We start from the raw sequence: 20980 nt of genomic DNA on the forward strand, positions 1-20980 counted from the left end.
TCAAAATAATCTAGGGTGGGGGATGTATAAGAGGGTATAAATGAAACAAAATAGTACAGGAATAGATAATTGTTGAAGTTGAGAGACAAGTATATGGTAGTTCTATATTATTGAATACTATAGTAAGAATAAAAGACCAGGAACAGTCAAGGTTCTAAAAATCTTTTTAATGCAGAAATTTCAAATATATATTATAATTTTAAAAGTAAAATTTGTGGCTATTTTTGGTTTTCTCTTTTTACATATATTTTTCAGAATCAACTTGTCAATCCAGTACAGTCTGATTTTGATTAAAAATCTATCGAATCTTCCCTGGCTGGTGTGGCTGAGTGCCAGGCTGCCAACTGAAAGGTCGCTGGTTCTATTCCCAGTCAGGGCACGTGCCTGGGTTGTGGGCCAAGTCCTCAGTTGGGGATGTGCAAGAGGCAACTGACTGATGTTTCTCCTGCACATTGATGTTTCTCTTCCCCTCTTTCTCTCTCCATTCCCCTCTCTCTGAAAACAAATAAATAAAACCTTTTTTTAAAAAAAGAAACACTCTTATATGAAGGTGGATTTAACAACTTCTCCATATAGTTGTATTTTTGGTTTTGTTTATGCTATTTTATTAGGAACATATATGTTTAGGATTTTTACATCTTCTTGGTAAACTGAAACACCACTATATGGTGATCTCTCTTTTTTTTTTTTATCCCTGATGATGTTTTTATCTTAAAGTCTATTTTTCTTCTGATATAAATTTATCTATACAAGATTACTCTATAACCAGATTAACTTTTGGTTAATCTGATGTCGCCATGAAAATGAGGCTACCAGAACAATGCTCCAACCAACTGAACTACTCAGCCAGGGCCTCTCTCTCTTTTTGGAAAGGTCTTTTTTTTTATTTAAGTCCAATCTGGCAGACCCTAACTTTTAACTGATGAGTTTTGTCCTTTTAAATTTATTGCAATTATTAATATATTTAGACATTTCTACCTATATTATTAAATAAATGTTTTATTTAATTTAACCTGTTTTTTCTTTGTTTTCCCTTCTTTCTTTTTAAATCTGACATCTATATTGTTCCTCTAATAAGATGAGAACTTTCAGCCCTGGCCCATTAGCTCAGTTGGTAGAGCGTTGTCCCAATATGTCAAAGTTATGGGTTCAATCCCTGGTGAGGGCACATACAAGAATCAATCAATGAATGTATAAATAGGTGGAACAACAAATCACTATTTCTCTTTCTCTGTCTCTCTCACTCCCTTCCTCTCCCTAAAATCAATTTTTAAAATTTTTTTAAAAAGATGGAACTGTAACATACTTTTATGTTTCTTGGCACCTCTTCACTCATCATAAGATATTGTCTGAGGGGGAAGGCAAAGACAAATGTATTTGAAAAAATAAATTAAAAAAATAAGATATTGTCTGAAACTTTAATTCTGGGTTGTTATGAAAATAATTTTTTCTTTTTTGGGGAAAAAAAGGTATTTGGTTTTTGTTTTGTTTTGTTGTTTTAAGACTACAGCAAACATTTCCAAAAGTTTTGATAACTTCACTTATCTCTTACAGCATCTCTCTAATTTGTTTTTCTTCTTGAATTCTCCCCAAGAACATTTTCTATGTGAGTCTTTTTTGTGGCAATAGTTTGCACGCCTGAGACTATTTTTATTATTCCATGTTCACATTTGAATTATTATTTGAGTAGTTCAAAATTATGTTCCTTTAACCCCTTAAAAGATTTATTCTATTGTCACTTTGTATCTATTTTATCTACCATAATATATTTAGCACAATACTATTGTAGTGTTATGGTTGAAAAGTACAATTTCAATCCTATTTATCCCTTTGTAAATTCTCTGGGGTTTTTTTCTGATTTCCTCATTTGGAATAATATTCTTAAATTTTACTAAAATTTATTTAAGATTTTTAAAGTTTCTTTTTGACACTTCACAAGCCCTTTCCATCTGATGTCTTTCATTTTATTTAATGTTGAAAAGTCCTTTCTTTAAAAATATTTTTTCTTTAATATTCCTGAATTACAAATGTTGGCACTTCTGCTTCTTTCCTCCATGTTTTATAATATCTCTTTTTCCATTTTCCTTTACTCTATCCTTTCTTCCTTCCTTTTTGGAGTCTTCCTCAAATCTGATCTTAAATCTCAATCACTCACCCTTCAGCTATATCCATCAACCACTTACGTCATTTATAATGTCCTTTACTTCATCTATCATGTATTTTTCCTTGGCCAGTATTTTCACTTGGTTCTATTTTATTACTGTTATTTCTTGTTTATTTTTCATATTGTTAAGACTTTTCTTGTCTCTTTAGTATATTTACTTTTTTATGTTAAATCTTTGTGCCCTTTGTTTTTAAGACCTCTGCTTCTGATAATATGGACAGTCTGGCTTGTCATTTGTTGTTTGTTTTTTCTTTTGAGGTAGTTACATTCATAGGATATCTTCTTAATTTGCCCTATCAGCTCATATTCTCCTGGAGTTTTTGACTCTGCTTCCTGGAAGTGCTTCCTGAGAAAGGGAGAAGGGTGAAAGGTTCGCTCCACACTCAGTCAGTCCCATTAAACATCACAAAGCCTGTTTGGCTTTCCCTTCAAACCTCTGAGAAACAAACTGCAACTGCATATGGGAGGTCAAATGGGTGGGAATGGAGGAGTCAATGCTCAAGGCTGCTCAGACACTGTCTGTTTCCCACCATCTTTTTCTTTTTCTTTTCCCCACTATCTTCATTTGACCCACTGTCACAGGCCTGGGCCATGAATCCAGATTTCTGTAGCACGTGGCCGGGGAACAATGGAACCGAGGTGGTGCTGGAGGGGAGACAAGAACAGAACTTAAACTGCCTTTTACTAATTCATCCTTTCATAGCCCTGCAGGCTACCCTCTCTCTCAGGCTGCATGTGTGTGTGTATACAAACCAATTAAAAATAGTCTTCCCGGGGGGCTACTTACTGCCCTTTTGGTTCCTTTCCTTCTGGATCTGTTTCAGTTGAAGTTTCTTAGTGAGGGGGACGGCACTTGGGGAGGAAGCAACAGCCCAGACCATTTTGCTATTTTAGTAGAAAGTGGAAGCACATGTATAATCTTGATTCCAATCTGCGGGAAAGGTAAGTTCTTCAAAAAATTAAACACAGCATACCACGTGACCATCGATTCCTCTCCTAGGAACATACCCAATAGAGCTGAAAACATATGTCCACATAAAAACTCACACACAAATGTTCATAGTGATATTATTAATAGCCACAGAGTGGAAAAAACCCAAGTGCTCATCATGTGATGACTGAATGAACAAAATGCGTCATATCCATACAATGGAATATGATTCAACCATAAAATGAATGCAGATACAATGTAGATGACCTTGAAAACACTGTGTTAGATAAAAGAAGCCACAGAAAGTCAAATATTATAGGATTCCATTTATATGAATTGTTTACTAGGCAAATCCATAAAAAGAGAAAGCAGGTGAGAAGTTACCAGGGGATGGAAAAAAAGAATAGGGAATAACTGTTAATGAGTTCAAGGGTTCTCTCTGAGCTGGTAAAAAACTAGAATTAGATAGATAGTGGTAATGGCTGCACAGATTTGTGACTATACTAAAACACACTGAAATGTATACTTTACAAGGTTGAATATTATAGTATGTGAATTATATCTCAACTTGTAAAAAGTTTAACGTAATCTAATAAAGGAAGAGGAAAAGCTATTTTCATTTGTAAATGAAAACACAAATGCATAAATAAAATATTAGGTAACCAAATCAAAGTCAAATAATATAATGTAGTAATTAAGAGTATGAGGCCCTCGTCAGTGTGGCTCACTTGGTTGGAACATTGTCCCATATCAGAAAGCTTGCAGGTTCAATCCCCGGTCAAGGCACCTACAGTAGACAACTACTCAATGCTTCCCTCTTGCATTGATGTTTCTCTCTCTCCCTTTCTTCTCTTTTTCTCTCTCTCTAAAAGTCATGAAAAAAATGTTCTCAGGTGCAGATTAAAAAAAAAAGTGGGGACATTTGAGATCTTACTACCAGGAATCGTTGTCAGTTTGATTCAAATAAACTCATAAAAATTCTCTAAAACAACAAACAACAACAACAAAATGAGTGTGGACTCTGAAACCAGGCTGCCTGTTACATCCTATGTTCCATCACTTCCTGAGTGACATTGAGCAAATCATCTAACCTCCATATGCCTCAGTTTCTCCATAGGAAAAATGGGTATAATAACAGTACCCATCTCATAGGGTTGTTGCGATGATTAAATGTAATAATATTATAAAGTACTTAGAACTTTATGTGATTGATACATAGTAAGTGTTAATATATTAATGATGAAATAGATTATCTCAACAGATGTTGGGGGGGAGTAGTTTATAAAGTTTGCCTTATTATTCTAATACTTTTTAAACTCAGCAAAGTAAGAATAGAAGGGACTATCCTTAACTTGGTCAAGATTTTATACCAAAAATCAACAGCAAATATTCCACTTAATTGAGGCTTTTTAGTGTGTTCCTTTTAGAATGGGAACAAAACTAGGATGTCCGGTCACTGCTATTGTTTACCACATTACTGGAGGTCTGGCCAAGCCTATTAAGAAAGAAAAAAGACTTAAGAGGGGTGAAGATTCAAAGCAAAGAGATGAAATTACCACTACTTGCATATGACATAATCATCTGTCTAAAAAAGCCAACAGAATCATCAGGAAAAACTATTAGAATTTATTAAAGAGCTCTGCAAGGTTGCTGAGTATTAGCCTATCAATATCAATGTAATTTCTCTCTACCAGCAATAACTGACTAGAAAGAATAATTTTAAAAAATAAGAAACATGCCCTGACTGGTGTGGCTCAGTGGATTCGGCATTGTCCTGTGGATCAAAAGGTCATCAGTTCGGTTCTCGGGCAGGGCACATGCCTGGGTTTCAGGCCAGATCCCACATGCAAGAGGATGTTTCTCTGCCTCTTTTTCTCCCTCCCTTCCTCTCTCTCTAAAAGTAAATAAATAAAATCTTTTCAAATTAATAAATAAAATCTTTTTTTAAAAAAACACACAAACTCTTTTGATAACATTAAAGTAGAGTATTTCTATTCAAAGATGATATAGACAAAGTTAAAAGGCAGAAGACAGAGTGTAAGAAAATATTTGTGATGACTGAGAATGACTAAAACTGACAATGACTAAAAAAACAAGAAATGCCTGCCAATCAACATTGGCAAAGGATATATGAGCAGGCAAGTTACAGAAAAGGAAAAGCAAAAGGCTCACAAGCATATGAAGAGATGTTCAGGCTTATTAGTCATCTGAAAAATGCAAATTAGAGCCATGGTGAGATACCACCTCATACTATTACAGTAGCAAATAGTAAAAAGCCAAATAATCTGAATGTTGTCAAAGAGAGAGGCATATAGGATTGCTCGGGCACTGCAGCCATTTTAGGGATTAATATATCTGAATTTGACCAGATTAGGATTAAGACGATCCCACGATGCAGCAATTTACCTCTATTTTATATTCCAAAGAAATGTTTACCAGGGTCTGCACATCGTACAAGGATGCTTATCATGGCCTTGTGTGTGGCCACAGACACCATTAGCTACCAGGTGTCCAGTCCTGGGGATGTGAGAAGATGAAACGCGGTGGATGCCGTCCGTGGAGGGCTGTGCCTCCATACACACAGCACCATGAATGGATCTTCATTCATTTTTTTATTGAATTTATTGGCCTTACATTGGTCAATAAAATTATATAGGTTTCAAGTGTACAATTCTGCACTGCATCATCTGCATGTTTCATCGTGCTCACCCTCCAAATCTAGTTTCCTTCCGCCACCATTTAACCCTCTTTTACCCTCCTCCACTTGCCCCACCCCCCTTCCCTCGGGTAATCATCACACTGTTTCATCTCAGTGAGCTTTGTTTTTGTTTTTCCGCTTACTCCCTTCGCCTATTTCACCCAGCCAGCCAGCCCCGCTCCCCTCTGACTGCTGTCAATCTGTTCTCTGTATGAGCGGATCTTTAAAATATATTGTTATGGGGAACAAATTTTAAAGATTTTCTTTCTTTCTTTATTTATTTTTTAGATAGAGGGGAAGGGAGGGCAAAGGAGAAGGAGAGAAACATCGATGTGTGAGAGATACATGGATCGGTCGCCTCTCACACGCCCCCAGCTGGGGACTGGTCTGCAACCCAGGCATGTGCCCTGACTGAGAATCGAACAGGCAAACTTTCTGTTCGCAGGCCGGTACTCAATCCACTGAGTCACACCAGCCAGGGCTGTTATGGAAAAAATTTAAAGTGAGAAACACAGTCCTATTTTCAGAAATTAAACTCAAACACACAAAAATATTATTATTAAAATATTGTTTGAATTTACAATATATGTAATTATAATTCCAAGGATATATATGAAATGATTGTCCTTAAAGGGAAGGGAGAGAAGAGGATGGAACTGGGGGAAAGAGAGATGCCATTCAGGCCGCAGTGGGGAGACTGCATCAGAAAGCAGCCAGAATGAAAACAAAGAAGTGAGAAGTGTGACGCGAAAATCTGCAAGGCAAGAGCTCTGCTGCCAAGGGTGTGTTTGGATCTTTTCCAAGTTGTCCCAATAAGCAAGTGAAACTTTTGACTCTGTCTGGGCCTTTAGGTAGAACGACCATATATATGCCTGTTTGCTGGGGAGAAGTCTTGGTTTATACTCAACACGTCCCAGAAAACAGCATATGATAAATGTGTATGGTCACTATACCTTTGGGATGCGTCAGTGAATAAAAAAAGAGTTTTGTCCCCAAGGGAGCTTACATTCTAGTATGGAGAGAAAAACATTATGTAGTAAATATAGTAAGTTATGTAGTACATTAGAGAATACTAGTGCTCAAGATAAAGGAAAAACCAAACACAGATTAAGGTAAGAGGACTCAAGTGTGTTGGGCTGGGGGAGGGCAGCGCAGATTCCAGTGTTTAAAGAGGGTGGTCAGGGCAGGTCGGCCTCCTCCAGAAGACGACATGTGAACAAACACTGGAGGGAGTTCGCCAGGCTGACACCTGGGGGAAGAGTAGTCCAGAAAATAGGGACAGCTCTTGCAAAGGCCCTGGGGTGGGAGGCTAGAAAGAGCAAAACAGAGAAGAAAGAATAGGAGAGGAGGTCAGATCTCTAGGACTGGGCTGACCGTGTAGGGCCTCAGGAGTCACCGTGAAGGCTGAGGTGAGGAGCCATTGCAGGATATTGAGCAGGGTCTCCACACAATGTGACCCATATTTCTAAAAAAAAACAAAAAAAACAAAAACAAAAACAACACTCTGGCTCTTGTGTCAGGAATAGCCACAGTGGGGCAAGTGTAGAAGCGTAGACACCTCCTTGGAGGCTGTTTACAGCAAACCTGAAAAAGACATGGTTGGGGCTCAGACAAAAGTGTGAGCGGTCGTCTGTGGAGGTGGTAAGAGGCTGGAGTCTGGATTTTCTTTTAAAGGTAGAGTTAATAGGATTTACTAAATAAAGGAATGAGGTGGGGGGCATGGAGGAGTGAAAGAAATAAAAGAAGATAGAGTACTAAGGTGGTGGTCATGGGGACGAGACAGGCCTCTGGATTTAGGCAATAAAGAGTAAGGAAGGGCATGCCTTATCTGTAGAGAATTTTTAAGTCATAATAAAGTGGACTAAGATATTAGTCTGCTGACTATTATCATCATGCACCAACAATTTTAAACAACGTCTAAAAAGTTATAAAATACTCCCTCCCCACTGTCCGTCCCACGCTCCACACCCAGCCTCGGTCTGCCACTAAGATCAGGGGTCCCCAGCTTCCAGGCCACGGACTGGTGTCGGTCCAGGTCTGTTCGGAACGGGGCCGCACAGCACGGGGGGAGCTTGAATATAATGCACTTGAATCATCCCCAAATCATGCCCCCGCCCTGGGCCGTGGAAGAATGGTCTCCCACGAAGCTGATCCCTGGTGCCAAAAAGGTTGAGGACCACTGACTTCGATGACTTGAGGATTCTGAGGCCTGAGTACTGGAAAGCTCTTCTCATTTTGGTGCGGAAGTTTATGGAACGAGGAAGGTGAGGGGGTTGGGGAGGGAGAGATTAGGAGTTCTGTGTGAATTTTAAATTTGAGATGCTTATTCATCACTCAAGCAGATTCAAGCAGTATTGGTGACTAGACAGAGAAGTAAATTTGGAGTTCAAGAAAGAGGCCTGGCTAGAAGGATAAATTTGGAAGTTGATGGCATGCAAATGATCATTACATCATGCACGTGGGTGAGATTAGGAAGGGAGTGAAAGTAGACAAGAAAAAGAACAAGCTCGAGCCGTGAGCCGTGGAGCACTCCAACTTTAAGAGGTCAGAGAAAAGGGAAGGGACCCACAAAATGGGAGGTACCCCAGATGATGTGGGGTCCTGGACACCAGGAGAGGAAAGTGAATCAAGAAGGAGTGAGCATACATGCCAAACTAGAGGAAGAATGAAATGTAACCACTAACTTTAACAAAGTTGATGTCCTCGGTGACCTTAATTAACGAGAGCAGGTTCAGTGGAATGCTAGGGACAAAACCCAAGTTGGAATAGGATTAAAACAGAATGAGAGGAGAGAAATTAGAGACAGTGAACAGACACAACTCTTTGGAAGAGACTGGCTTCAGAGAAACTGTAACTAGTGGAAACTTTCTCTTAAAATGTAAGACATGACAGTGTGTAAACTGATAAGAATGATCTAGTAGAGAGCAAAGGCTGATGATGTAGGAGAGAGAGAAACTCACTAGAGCAACAGTCTCGGGTCTAGTCACGCAGAGGAGAGATTGACTTTAGACACAAACAAAGAAAATTCATCTATGTAGCTGATGGAAGCATGTACGTGGGTGCAGACTTTGAGATTGCCACTCTCTCCATCCGGACCATTTCTTTAACGAATTCCCATCCAAAGTCAAAACACATCGGCCAAAGTGTTATGCTCAAATAGAGCAAAATGTTGGGCATTTAGCAAGTGCTCAATAAATGAGAGATGTGATAATATTCCTAGCTCTTCATTTTCAACAGGCTTAAGACAGATCCCATTGGCTACTGCCTTATCTCTCTCTTCCCCTTTGCAGCCAAAATACTTGAAACAGTTGTCTGCATCAAGATTCCCCTTCTCTGTCTTTTATTCATTCTTCAAGCGTTGAAATCTTATTTTGTTGTCATCACTCCAACTAAAAATCTCTCAATGCTAAATCCAGGAAACATGGCTCAGTCCTCATTCTCCCTGACCTCTCATTTGACCTTGATGACTATGGCCTACTTAAAACTTTTTCTTCCCAGAAAAAAAAAGAAAGAAAGAGAAAATTTAAAAAAAGAAATACAATTTTTTCTCTCCTTACTTCCAGTAATACCACCTCTTGCGGGGTACACTTTCTACTCCTTGACTCACTTCTTTCTCCTTCCTGGGCATAGATCCATTGTCTGTGTAATGGGCATTGGTGGCTTTTGCTTACCCAGGCTCATCTCCCCCTTCGACTGCTAAGAGAGGCTCCCTTTTCCTGTGAGGAACTACCCTTCCGTCCACCTTGGCTCAGAGGGCACTGATCTCACCCCCAACACAGGAGTACGCTTATGGCCCACGTCTGGCCAAATAGTCAAGGCTCAGGAAATGTCCAGTGACTCAATATGGACCAATGAGAACTACCCCTAGGAATTTTGCTGGAACTACCCAGCCAGACTGTGTCCGTCCTATGGACTTTGCTAAACTGTTAGGGTATAAGCCTGGATCGGCTTATTGTCATCTTTGCTGAGTTGTAGGAAGAGCCTTCCTGTGAAGAAAGCCAACCCAGAGGAAAATGAAGCCAAGGCATGGTGGCAGCCTGAGGACACCGAGGCCATGGTTCTAGCCATTCCCAAAAACCAGTCCTCTTGAGTCAAGAAATTCTTTTTTGTTTTGTTTTTCCTTAAGTCAGTTTCATTGGTGTTTCTATTATTTACAACTGAAAGAATCTTGGAAGATATAACCTGGATACTTTGTGTTGCTGTTATCCATGTTTTTAATTCTGAATTTTCTTTATCAGTCTTTCCTTGGATGATTCTGTTTATGGAGCTTATATGCTAATTATGATCAAATTTAAGTGTTTAGTGCAGATTTCTCTCATCGTCACCAAATGTTTATTAGACTTTTCCACATGGATATTCCAAAGATAATAACCCACTTTGTCTAGACCTTTACTCATCATTTTGCTCCTCCTCCACAAACCTGTTTATCACTCTGTCTGTAAGTGGCACCACTGTTTACCCAGTTGCCAAGAAAAATCATCCTAGACTTCCCTCTGTTTCATCCATTTAGTCCAGAAATCTCAGGTTATTGAACCTCCTTTACCCACATTCTTTCCTCCAATCCACTACTGAGTGTGTTGCAAGGGTTAAGTGAGATAACCCATGTAAAGTACTTAGAACGTGGTCTGAAATATACTAAGTTTATCTGACTGTGTCTTCCACTAGGCTCAGAGACCAGGGACTATGACCGGTCCGTCTTCAAATCTCCCGTCTAGCACAGGCCTGGTATGCTTATTGAATGAATGAATGAATCAATGACAAGATGGTATAGGGAGAAATACTAGAGAAGCGATCCAAAGGTATATCATTATGGTCTTGAGAAAGGTAGGAAGAAAAGCAACTTCAAAGTTTTAAGAGGGAATAGATGAACCAAGGCAGTGCTGCATTTCAGAAAGCTAAGGCAGGAGGAAGCTTCAGTAAGGACCAGTTTGCCTATAGGGCTCAGCTCTTCAGGTCAGAGAAAATAAGAGTAGAGAGTCTATATATGTAGCCCTCCTCTCATCTCTCTTTCCATCCATTCCTGGCAGTAGTTGTCAAGGGATTAAGATAAAATAATGCCCCTTATCGGAGATTAGTGTCCCCTCCCAGGGCATTAATCACTGTCTCCACCTGATCACTGCCATAGCAGATCCCCTGGGTATTCTTGTTAAGGTTGTATACTACACTCCACCACGGTATCTAAGGGGGCGTCATTCAAATAGTAAGTATCGTTGCTATTTAAAAAATGTTTAATTGTTTTATTATCATTTTGTCACCTCCATATTAGTTATTTGTATTACAACAATGTTCAAGCACATATTGAAGTGTCTTTTTCTAACGAACTCACCATATATCACACCATTCTTGACAATAATAAAAAAATCTTGTTGCTCTAATATCATCTAAAATAAGTTAAACAAGAGCTGCTATGTTTTTACTACAGTATTGACCAGTAATAACCTTTAGAAGAAAAAGGAAAAAATCCCATTGGTATCATTGCTCTGACCAAATAAGATATATACTTATCCTCTGACCAATGTGGCTCAGTTGGTTGGATGTCAGCCCACAAACCAGAAGTTCACAGGTTCTATTCCTGGTTAAGGTACATGCCTGGGTTGCAGGTTTGGTCCCAGGCCCCTCTTTTTCTCCTTATCTTTCCTCTCTCTCTAAAAATAAGTAAATAAAATCTAAATATATATATATATATATAATTTTAAAAGTCGCACCATCTGCTGTTTCTGTACAATGAAGTTACTGTTGAGTTTCCAATGAAATTTAATAGTACTTTCATTATGACACAAACTACTATGTAATAATTAGCATGAGTCTACCATTAAAAATCTATAAAGAATTACCTAGATATAACTTAAAGTGTATTATATAATGATCCACTAATTGTATTATATCAATTAGCAATGTGTTAGTGCTTCATTTTTCTAAAACTAGTGCCTCTAAAGTGTTTTCTTCTGGCAATCCATCTCATTTTTCCAGAAACCCAATATCAATTGTTTATTTGTTGCTATGGAAATTTCATTAGAAATAAGAACTAAAATTAAAGTTTATTAGCATGTAACATTGATAATATTTTATTATATTTTTAAATTTATTTATTTTTAAAGAGAGAGGAGAGGAAGAAGAAAGAGGGAGAGAAACGTCGAGGTGTGAGAGATACACCAATTGGTTGCCTCTTGCACTCCCCTAAACGGGGACCTGGCCCGCAACCCAGGCCTGTTCCCTGAATGGGAATCGAGCTGGTAACCTTTCAGTTCACAGGCTGGCACTCAACCCACTGAGCCACACAAGCCAGGGCACATTGATAATATTTTAAAGTGTTATAAATAAGATAAAATATTGAATCATGAAATTATTTCTCTCCAGATACTTGAAAAAATAGTGTTTAAAACATCATGAGATTTAGAAGAAAAGAAATCAAAAAGCTATTAAAGAAATTTTACTCACTAAAAAAATGTATATGGGGGAGAGGGATATAAGGGGTTAAATGGTAATTTAAACAAACAATAAAAAATTAAAAATTTAATAAATAAACAAAACATCTGTAGTTGTCTACAATGATCTAAGCAGACACTGTCCTAAGCATTTTGGCTCCACCAGCTAGCTATACGTAGAGACTCCTCTAGACGACTGGGTTTCTGGAAAAATGAGATGGATTGCCAGAAGAAAACACTTTAGAGGCACTAGTTTTAGAAAAATGAAGCACTAACACATGCTAATGGATTGATTGGGCAGAATATGAGTTTACCTTGGACTTTGACACTCCATAACTGAGGGAATTCAAGAAATAATAGGTCTGGGATTTCTGGTCAAGGTGGCGGCATAGGTAAACAAAGCATGCCTCCTTGCACAACCACATCAAAATTACAACTAAATTATAGAACAACTGGCTGGTGTGGCTCAGTGTATTGAGTGCCAGCCTGCAAACAGAAGGGTCACCAGTTTGACTCCCAATCTAGGGCACGTGTCTGGGTTGTGGGCCAGGTGCCCAGTGAGGGGCACACGAGAGGCAATCACACATTGTTGTTCCTCTCCCTCTCTTTCTCCCTCCCTTCCCCTCTCTAAAAATAAATAAAGAAAATCTTTTTAAAAAATGAAAAGAAAAGAAAAACCATCACTCAGACTGTCAGAAATTAAGTTGAATGGATGTCTGACAAGTACAGAACAGAAGAAACCACATCTATCCAGACTGGTAGGAGGGGTGCAGATGCAGAATGGGCTGGTCCCACATCCACACATTGTGGATGAAAACTCAGCAGGGATATCTCAGGAGCGAGGAGTCCCAGCCCCACACCGGGCCCCCCAGCCCAAGGTTCAGTGCTAGGAAGATAAGTCCCTGTAACTTCTGGCTAAAAAACCAGGGAGGGTTGAGTCAGTAGAAGGAACTTCTGAAGCCCCAAGCAAGTTCATCTTAAATAACTCACACATGTACTTACTAAGACTCATTCCCTCTGGGCTCCAGCACCGGAGTAGCAGCTTAAAGGCACCAGTGGCATACAGGGAGAACCTGAAGTGTCTGTCATCAAGGTGAGAGCGGAGGGGCAAGAGCTGAGGGACAGCTTTATCCCAGACAGAAAGGTAAGCAGAGGCCATTGCCTCTTTTCTGAATCCTCCTCCCAACAGAACCACAAGCTGGCAGGCTGGTGCCATATCTGAGACTCCATCAACCTGGCTAACACACTGTTTGCCGTGCCTTGGAGATCCCCTGAGACACCCTCCCACCCAACTTACGGGCCCACCCAAGCTGTTAACTGTGACTTTTCCATGTAAATGACTGGTCTTGGCTCATGCCTCATAACTTCCTAAATCTTCTCAAACAAGCAATAGCTGACCTCAGGCTTCAGTGAGCCTCCAGCCCCTCTACCTCTTGCTAAGTGGCCCCAGGCCTGGCACTAGCAGCAGCCAGCCTAAACTCACACCTTTGCTTCACCTGGGAAGCTCTAAGCCCAGCACAAGTAGCAGGGATCTCAGATTGCTTTACAGCCCAGGCAGGGTGGCCCCAGGCAAAACACAGGTGGGGACTGACCTTGGCCTATACCACCCAGGAAACCACAGAGCCCATGCACCCAGTGGACAACTACAGACCATGTCAGAGGACCATCACCCTGCCCCTGCAGAGCTGATCCTCCACGGAGGGTGGAGGTAGTGGCAGTGGTCACAGCCAGTCCTTGCAGCTGACTGGCCTGGGTAAATCCCTCCCACATACCTGCCAACAGCAATCAAGACTCAACTACAAGAGGAGGGTTCACTCAACTCACACAAGGGGCATACATAGAGGACCCAGCTTGGGTGACAGGGGAGGCTGTGCCGCTGGACCCCACAGGACACCTACTACATTAGGCCACGTTACCAAGACAGGGAGTCATAGCAGCTCTACCTAATGCAAAGAAACAAACAGAGGGAGGCTGCCAAAACAAGGAGACAAAGAAACATGGACCAAATGAAAGAACATATCAAAACTCCAGAAAAAGAACTAAACAAAATGGAGATGAGCAGTCTATCAGATGCAGAGTTCAAAACACTGGTTATAAGGATGCTCAAGGAACTTAGTGAGGACCTCAGCAGCATAAAAAAGATCCAGTCAGAAATAAAGGATACATTAATTGAAATAAAAAACAATGTACAGGGAAACAACAGTAGAGTGGATGAAGTCAAGAATGAAATGAATGATTTGGAACATAAGGGAAGAAAAAATAACTAATCAGAACAAGAAGAAGAAGAAAGAATCCAAAGAAAATGAGGACAGTGTTAGCAGCCTCTGGGACAACTTCAAGTGTTCCAACATTCACATCATAGAGTGCCAGAAGGAGAAGGAAAAGAGCAAGAACTCAGAAGTCTATTTGAAAGGATAATGAAAGAAAACTTCTCTAATTTGGTGAAGGAAATAGACATACAACTCTAGGAAGCACAGAGAATCCCAAACAAGATGGATGCGAAGAAGCCCACTCCAAGACACATCATAATTAAAATGCCAAAGGTTAAAGATAAAGAGGGAATCTTAAAAGCAGCAAGAGAAAAAAAGTTAGTTACCTAGAGGGGAGTTCCCATGAGACTGACAGCTGATTTCTCAAAAGAAACTTTGCAGGCTAGAAGGGTTTGGCAAAAAATATTCAAAGTTATGAGAAGCAGGGACTTAAGGCCAAGATTGCTTTACCCAGCAAAGCTATCATTTGGAATCAAAGGGCAGATAAAGAGCTTCCCAGACAACAAAAAATCTAAAGGAGTTCATCATCACCAAACCATTATTACATGAAATGTTGAGGGAACTTATTTAAGAAAAAGGAGATCAAAATTATGAACAATAAAATGGCAATAAATACATACTTATCAACAATTGAATGTAAAAAACAAACTAAGCAAACCATAAAAACAGAGACAGAATCATGGATATGGAGAGGGTTTTGATGGTAGCCAGAAAGGAGGGCGGTGTGGGGGAATGGGTGAAGAGGTGAGGGGATTAAGAAGTACAAATAGGTAGTTACAGAATAGCCATGGGGATGTAAAATACAGTATAGGAAATGGAGAAGCCAAGGAACTTACATGCATGACCCATGGACATGAACAATGGTGGGGGAATGGCCTGAGGGAGTGAGGTGCTGGGTGGAGGGTAGAAAGGGGGACAACTCTAATAGCATAATCAGTAACATAATTTTTGAAAGAAAATTTAAAAAAATACTAGAAAATTGGAAAAAATGGCAACAACAAAAGACAAAAACAAAAACTCCATTAAACCAAATGTACTTTCTGCCTATCAGGAACCGGACCACATAACTTGCTGTATTAACAAGGCAACCCAGGTTTAAATTATCTATGTCAGGTAAGAAATATTAAGTTCCAAGAAACAACAACAGAGAGAGAGAGAAAGAGAGAGAAAAGAAGAAGAAGGGGAGGAGGGGGGAAGAAGGAGGATGAGGGAAGGGGGAAGGAGAAGAAGGAGAAGAAATAAATAAATAAATAAAATTTTTTGAAAAGAGATGTTAAGTTTCCAGATAACAAAAGAAATGGAAAGTTTTTAAAACTTAATACTCATAGTTATTGAGAAAAGAAATACTAAATCCTGGTTATTTATTCTACCTCAAAAGATATTTTACCTACATTGTAAAGTCTTAGGGGTTAGAAAAAAAATCAAATCAACACTAGAATGAGAATGAAAGCAAAGATTGGCAGCATTTACTGCATATTTCTAATAATCATGAAAAAAGTGAAATGCACACTAATTAAATTGAAATCTGATTCCAAAAATATATTATATCCATGTGAAAATGAGAAAAAATATTGGGTGCTATTTTTGAACATGTGATACTTATGATTCACTTTTTGCTGAGGATCTAGCTAAGTTCATCCAAGAAAGTTAATGAGTGTGAATGGGAAATGTTCATTATTGGCAGGAATCATAGCATAGATTTTATATCATTGTGTCAGAACATTTATGCAAAATATAAACATTGACACAAAATAATATTACACATTGTTTAAGGACTAAAAGACAAAACTAAAACTAAAAGACATTATTAAAATGATAGATGCAATTAATGAGATCATGTTAAATAAAATAAGAAATGTTAGGTATTACTCCTTTATTTTAAATACAATTCCAGGAGGAAGCTATGTTGAATACATAACAGTTATTTTAGATGTGTTGATTTCCAAAATGCAAATGTTTCTATATGTGATATCTTGGGGCATTTTGTTTAGCAGGTAACTTGATCAGGGAAGGATTTTACCTTCTCAGTAAAATATTACAAAAACTGAATCTAGAAAAAAATAACCAAAAGAGCCAGAAATATGACAATGCAACAAAAATACATGAAAAACTATAATGGACTGTAACAAAAGATCCATGAAAAATAATTCTAGGAATATCTTTCATCTTGGTTTTGTGTATTCTTTGAACTTGATAGAAAATGATGTGGTAAAAAGTTTTTTTTTTACAGCACTGAATTTTAAAATATTGTCCAGAAACAAACAAAAATATTGTCCAGGGACTACCCAGCAAAATTTTAATTTTGATGAAAGGTTGGAGTGTTTTCAACATATATTTTTTCTTTTCTTTTTTTAAGATCTTACTTAATTATTTATTTTCAGAGAGATGGGAAGGAAGGAAGAGGAAGAGGGAGAGAAACATCAGAGTGCAAGAGATACATCCATCGGTTACCTCTAGCACACCCCAGCTGGGGACCAGGCCTGCAACCCAGGTATGTGCCCTGACTGGGAATTGAACCAGCGACCTTTTGGTTCACAGTGAGCCCACTGAACCACACCAACCAGGGCTTGAACATACATTTTTAAACACAAATTTTCAAATGTTGAACTGACAATGAGAAAATCAAGTGTATATGATGTTACTAAAAACTCAAAAGGTAGATGCAAAACCCTTTTTAGGAACTGTTAATTATATTGATGAAGCAATAGATTCTGTCATGCCAAGAACAGTCTAGCAAACTTCAGCTTTTAAACGTATTTGCTCAGGGCTAATATGAAATGATGTTTAGGTAAAATATTATAAATAAATCATACAGGAATGAAAAATTTAGTATATATAATGTCCTTAAAAACACTGAAAAACTTAAGGCATTCTTTGTTTTAAAAAGGAAGCGAGATTTATGAAAAATAGGTTATTGATGCCAAATGACAGAATTTCAGCATTGATGCCATTACTCATATAGAAAATGCAATGAAAAAGGAGGAAGACTCGTTTTATTGTGATTTCTAAGAACCAAAATTAAATTTCAAAATTATTTTATTTTAATTTGCTATACTAGACCCACTAATAACATCCTTAAATGAAAGAATTATGATACTGCAAGAATATCATGGCCTTTTTAAAGTGTTCTAATCCAGACAATAAATCTAATTTGAAGAATTATAAAAAATATGGGACAATACAACTCTGTAAAAATTTACAATTGAAATCAACTACAAACAGAAAAGGAAGTGATTTTGATGGGACATTAATGTATTAAGATCACAAAATCTTACTTGATTTGACTTCTAAAATCAAATATGATTAGCATTGAAAAGTTGCAATATACAGCATGGGGAAAAAGCAGGTTTACAGTTGTTCATAGGGAAAATAATACAATAATTAATACATAATAAACTCTATTTCATGTACTCACAACTATAAACCTACTTTTACCCCACCTGTATTTGCAAACAGTGATAATTTTCTATTATTTTACTTTCAATATTTTTAATTTGTGTAATTTATACAGAATGACTTAATGTCTGTCATAATTGTAATTATTGAGAAATAATCATCTAACTTAAAAAATTCCTTACTGGAGAATGAGGCAACTTTTTCCTGATTCTTCAGAACAGGGATCAGTAGCCCTGGATGGTGTGGCGGAGTAGATTGAGCACTGGCCTATGAACCAAAGGGTCACCAGTTTGATTCCCAGTCTAGGGCATACACCTGGGTTGTGGGCCAGGTCCCCAGCATGGGGCACACGAGAAGCAACCACACATTGATTTCTCTCCTTCTCTTTCTCCTCCACCTTCCCACCTCTAAAAATAAGTAAGTAAAATCTTTAAAAAACAAAAACAAAAACAAAAACAAGGATCAGCAAAGAATAGCCTGCAGACCTAATTCTTGGCCTGCTCCCTGTTTTTATATGATCCCGACAAGCTAAGAATGGTTTTAATATTTTTATTAATGTTTTTAACTTATTGATTAGAAAGAGAGAGAGAGAGAGAGAAACATCAATTTGTTGTTCCACTTATTTATGCATTAATTGGTTGCTTCTTATATGTGCCCTGACTGGGGATAGACAGTCAGGTCTACCTTGGTGTATCAGGGCGATACTCTAACCAGCTGAGCTACCTGGCCAGGGCTGGTTTTAACTTTTTTAAATGGGAAAAAAATCTAAACAAGAATACAATTTATGACACATAGAAATGATTTAAAATTCATATTTCATGTCTATCAATAAAGTTTTGCTGGGACACAGTCATGCTCATTTGTTCATGTATTGTCTGTGGCTGCTTTTATCCCCAATAACAGAGTTAAGTAGTCTCAGCAAAGACCATATGACCTACAAAGCCTAAAACATGTAGCATCTAGCCCTTTAACGAAAACCTTTGTCAGCCTCTGCTCTAAAAGTTACCCTGTGAGTATGGGGCAGCCCTGTAGAGACTTGAATCCTCCGGTTCACCCAAACACCTAGCTGCCACCTGAGCATCTTGCCTTGACGGCCCACAGATAGCTTGAATTCAGCATGGTCCATACCTTCCCACCATACCCGCTCCTTCTGGCACCCCTATCACCCGACTTGCTCTAACCACAGTTATAGGTTTACTCTTGAATCTTCTCCATTTGGACTTCCCTGTTCCATTAATCATTTCCTTTGTATCTTCCTAACCATTCCCTTCTTCATACACATCAGCATTTCCTACAGGATGATTGCACCAAGGTCCCCACTGGGGATCCTGGCCCCCACGCAAGACCCTCTAGTACAATCTCCACCAGGTAGCCAGTGATCTTCCTAGAATACAGATCTGACCTTATTTCTCATTTCTCTCCTTAAATCCCTTCCATGGCAGAGAAATAGACTATTTGTCTATCCATGACCTCTTCCAGTCACGGCGTCATCTTTCCTCTGGCGTCCACCATATGGGTGTGGCAGAATTGACAATGCCAGCAACTGGCCCCATGGGCCACCCCTAGATGAGCACAAGTTGCACACTGAGCCTGCTCCCTCTCCCATGAATTTTAATCTTGAGCGAAGATGCATAGAAACGCTGAATCAATGCACATGGGAGTTAGCTTTATAGGGTAGAGTTTCAGGCGTGAGCTCAAGAGGCGTACTGCTTAGATTTTAATTTCAACTCCACCACTCATTAAACGGTGTGACTTTGGACAAATCATGTAACTGGGTCCTGGTGTCCTCATCTGCACAATGGGGATCAGAACAACAGGTCACACTAACTGAGGTCTTGCCACTTGAGGATTAAGTAGGCTCATACATGTGAAGGGCTGAGAGCAATTCTTGGCACATGGTGGGAGCCTAGTAAAGGAAGCTGTCCTTAGTCCCTAGAGCTAGCACACAAATTCCTAGAGCTGTGACTCCCTCTTCTTCTTCCCTGGGCCTGGTTGTTTGTCTCTTGTTAAGAGAACCCTTGGTCTTTCTTAAAATAGTTGGAGTGGAATTCTGTGGCCTTTAACCAAAGAACTCTAGCCAATACTCTCTGTAGCTTCCCATTGCCCTGGGGACAGAGGTCAGAAAGGGCTCAGGGTCCTAGGTGTCAGCTGTGCCAATCTCCTAGCTTCATCTCCAGCCATTGTCCCTCTCAATAAATATCTACTCCTTCCAGCTCCTTGTGTGGCCACAGATTTGCTAAACTCTCCCTTTGACCCTCAGGGCCCAGATTCTCTGTTTCCTAATCTGGAGGGTCCTCCCCGATCCTTCAGGTATTAAATTTTTAACTCCTCCCCATTCAGGTAAATAAAAACAGGTCACACCACTCTTTCCTGATTCGCCTCTGAGAAGGGGCAAGGCCTGGCTCCCTCCCACCCTGACCAGGCTTGGGATCTCTGATAAGAGGAGGCTTGTGATAAACTCAAGGCTAGGTTTCTTGACCATTTTACTTACCATAGTTTGCATTAAAAATAAAAAAGTCTTTGTTTCGGATTATGCAAATGAAAATGCTATTATAATATATCATATTGTTTTTCAAATGGTCTACACATATCCTGGGGTTCTGCTACATGCCCTTCTTTCTTCTCTCCTTTCTCACCTCCCTGTCCCTACATTCCCAGGGTGCCCCTTGGTCACATTCATTGTCTCTTACCTCCCCTTCTCCCCAGTGGGCTGAGAGTTGTCTGGAGTCCCTGGACTGCCTGGGAAGCCCCAGGGCCTGAGCGGAGGGGGTGATCAGTTAATCTTTAACAAGTGAGTGAATAAATACATTTTAAAGGAAGCTGCAGGTAAACAAGGCCTATGCTCTGCTCTCTGGGAGCCTTTCCACTGAGTCAAGGAGTCCAGATGGAATCTGGTCAATTTAATGTTCACAACAGCAGAGTCACAAGCTGACACTGGCCCTGGCACTGGTCCTGGTTCTGGTCCTGGCTCAGCCTTAGCTCCACCAACACCGGGGTGAACCGCCCCAGACCTGTTACATTAAGTCCACTGCCTGGTCCACCCTGCAGGGGGTCAGGGATTGAGAGGGGCCCCTCATCTCATAGGTGTGAAGTGAC

The 20980-nt window shown here is 39.4% G+C and overlaps 1 long non-coding RNA gene across 1 annotated transcript; it reads right to left on the reverse strand.

Moving 5' to 3' along the window:
* Nucleotides 1-222: 222 nt before the first annotated feature.
* LOC129069022 (uncharacterized) lies at nucleotides 223-20633 on the reverse strand. Its single transcript, XR_008528979.1, has 3 exons — nucleotides 20575-20633; nucleotides 2952-3095; nucleotides 223-495 (listed from the first exon to the last, which is right to left on the reverse strand). It is a non-coding gene; the product is annotated as an uncharacterized LOC129069022 (long non-coding RNA).
* Nucleotides 20634-20980: the final 347 nt, after the last annotated feature.

The sequence above is a fragment of the Pteronotus mesoamericanus genome, unplaced genomic scaffold (assembly GCF_021234165.1).
Source record: "Pteronotus mesoamericanus isolate MK-2021 breed Mesoamerican mustached bat unplaced genomic scaffold, CSHL_Meso_final contig_221, whole genome shotgun sequence".
NCBI classification, from domain to species: Eukaryota; Metazoa; Chordata; class Mammalia; order Chiroptera; family Mormoopidae; genus Pteronotus; species Pteronotus mesoamericanus.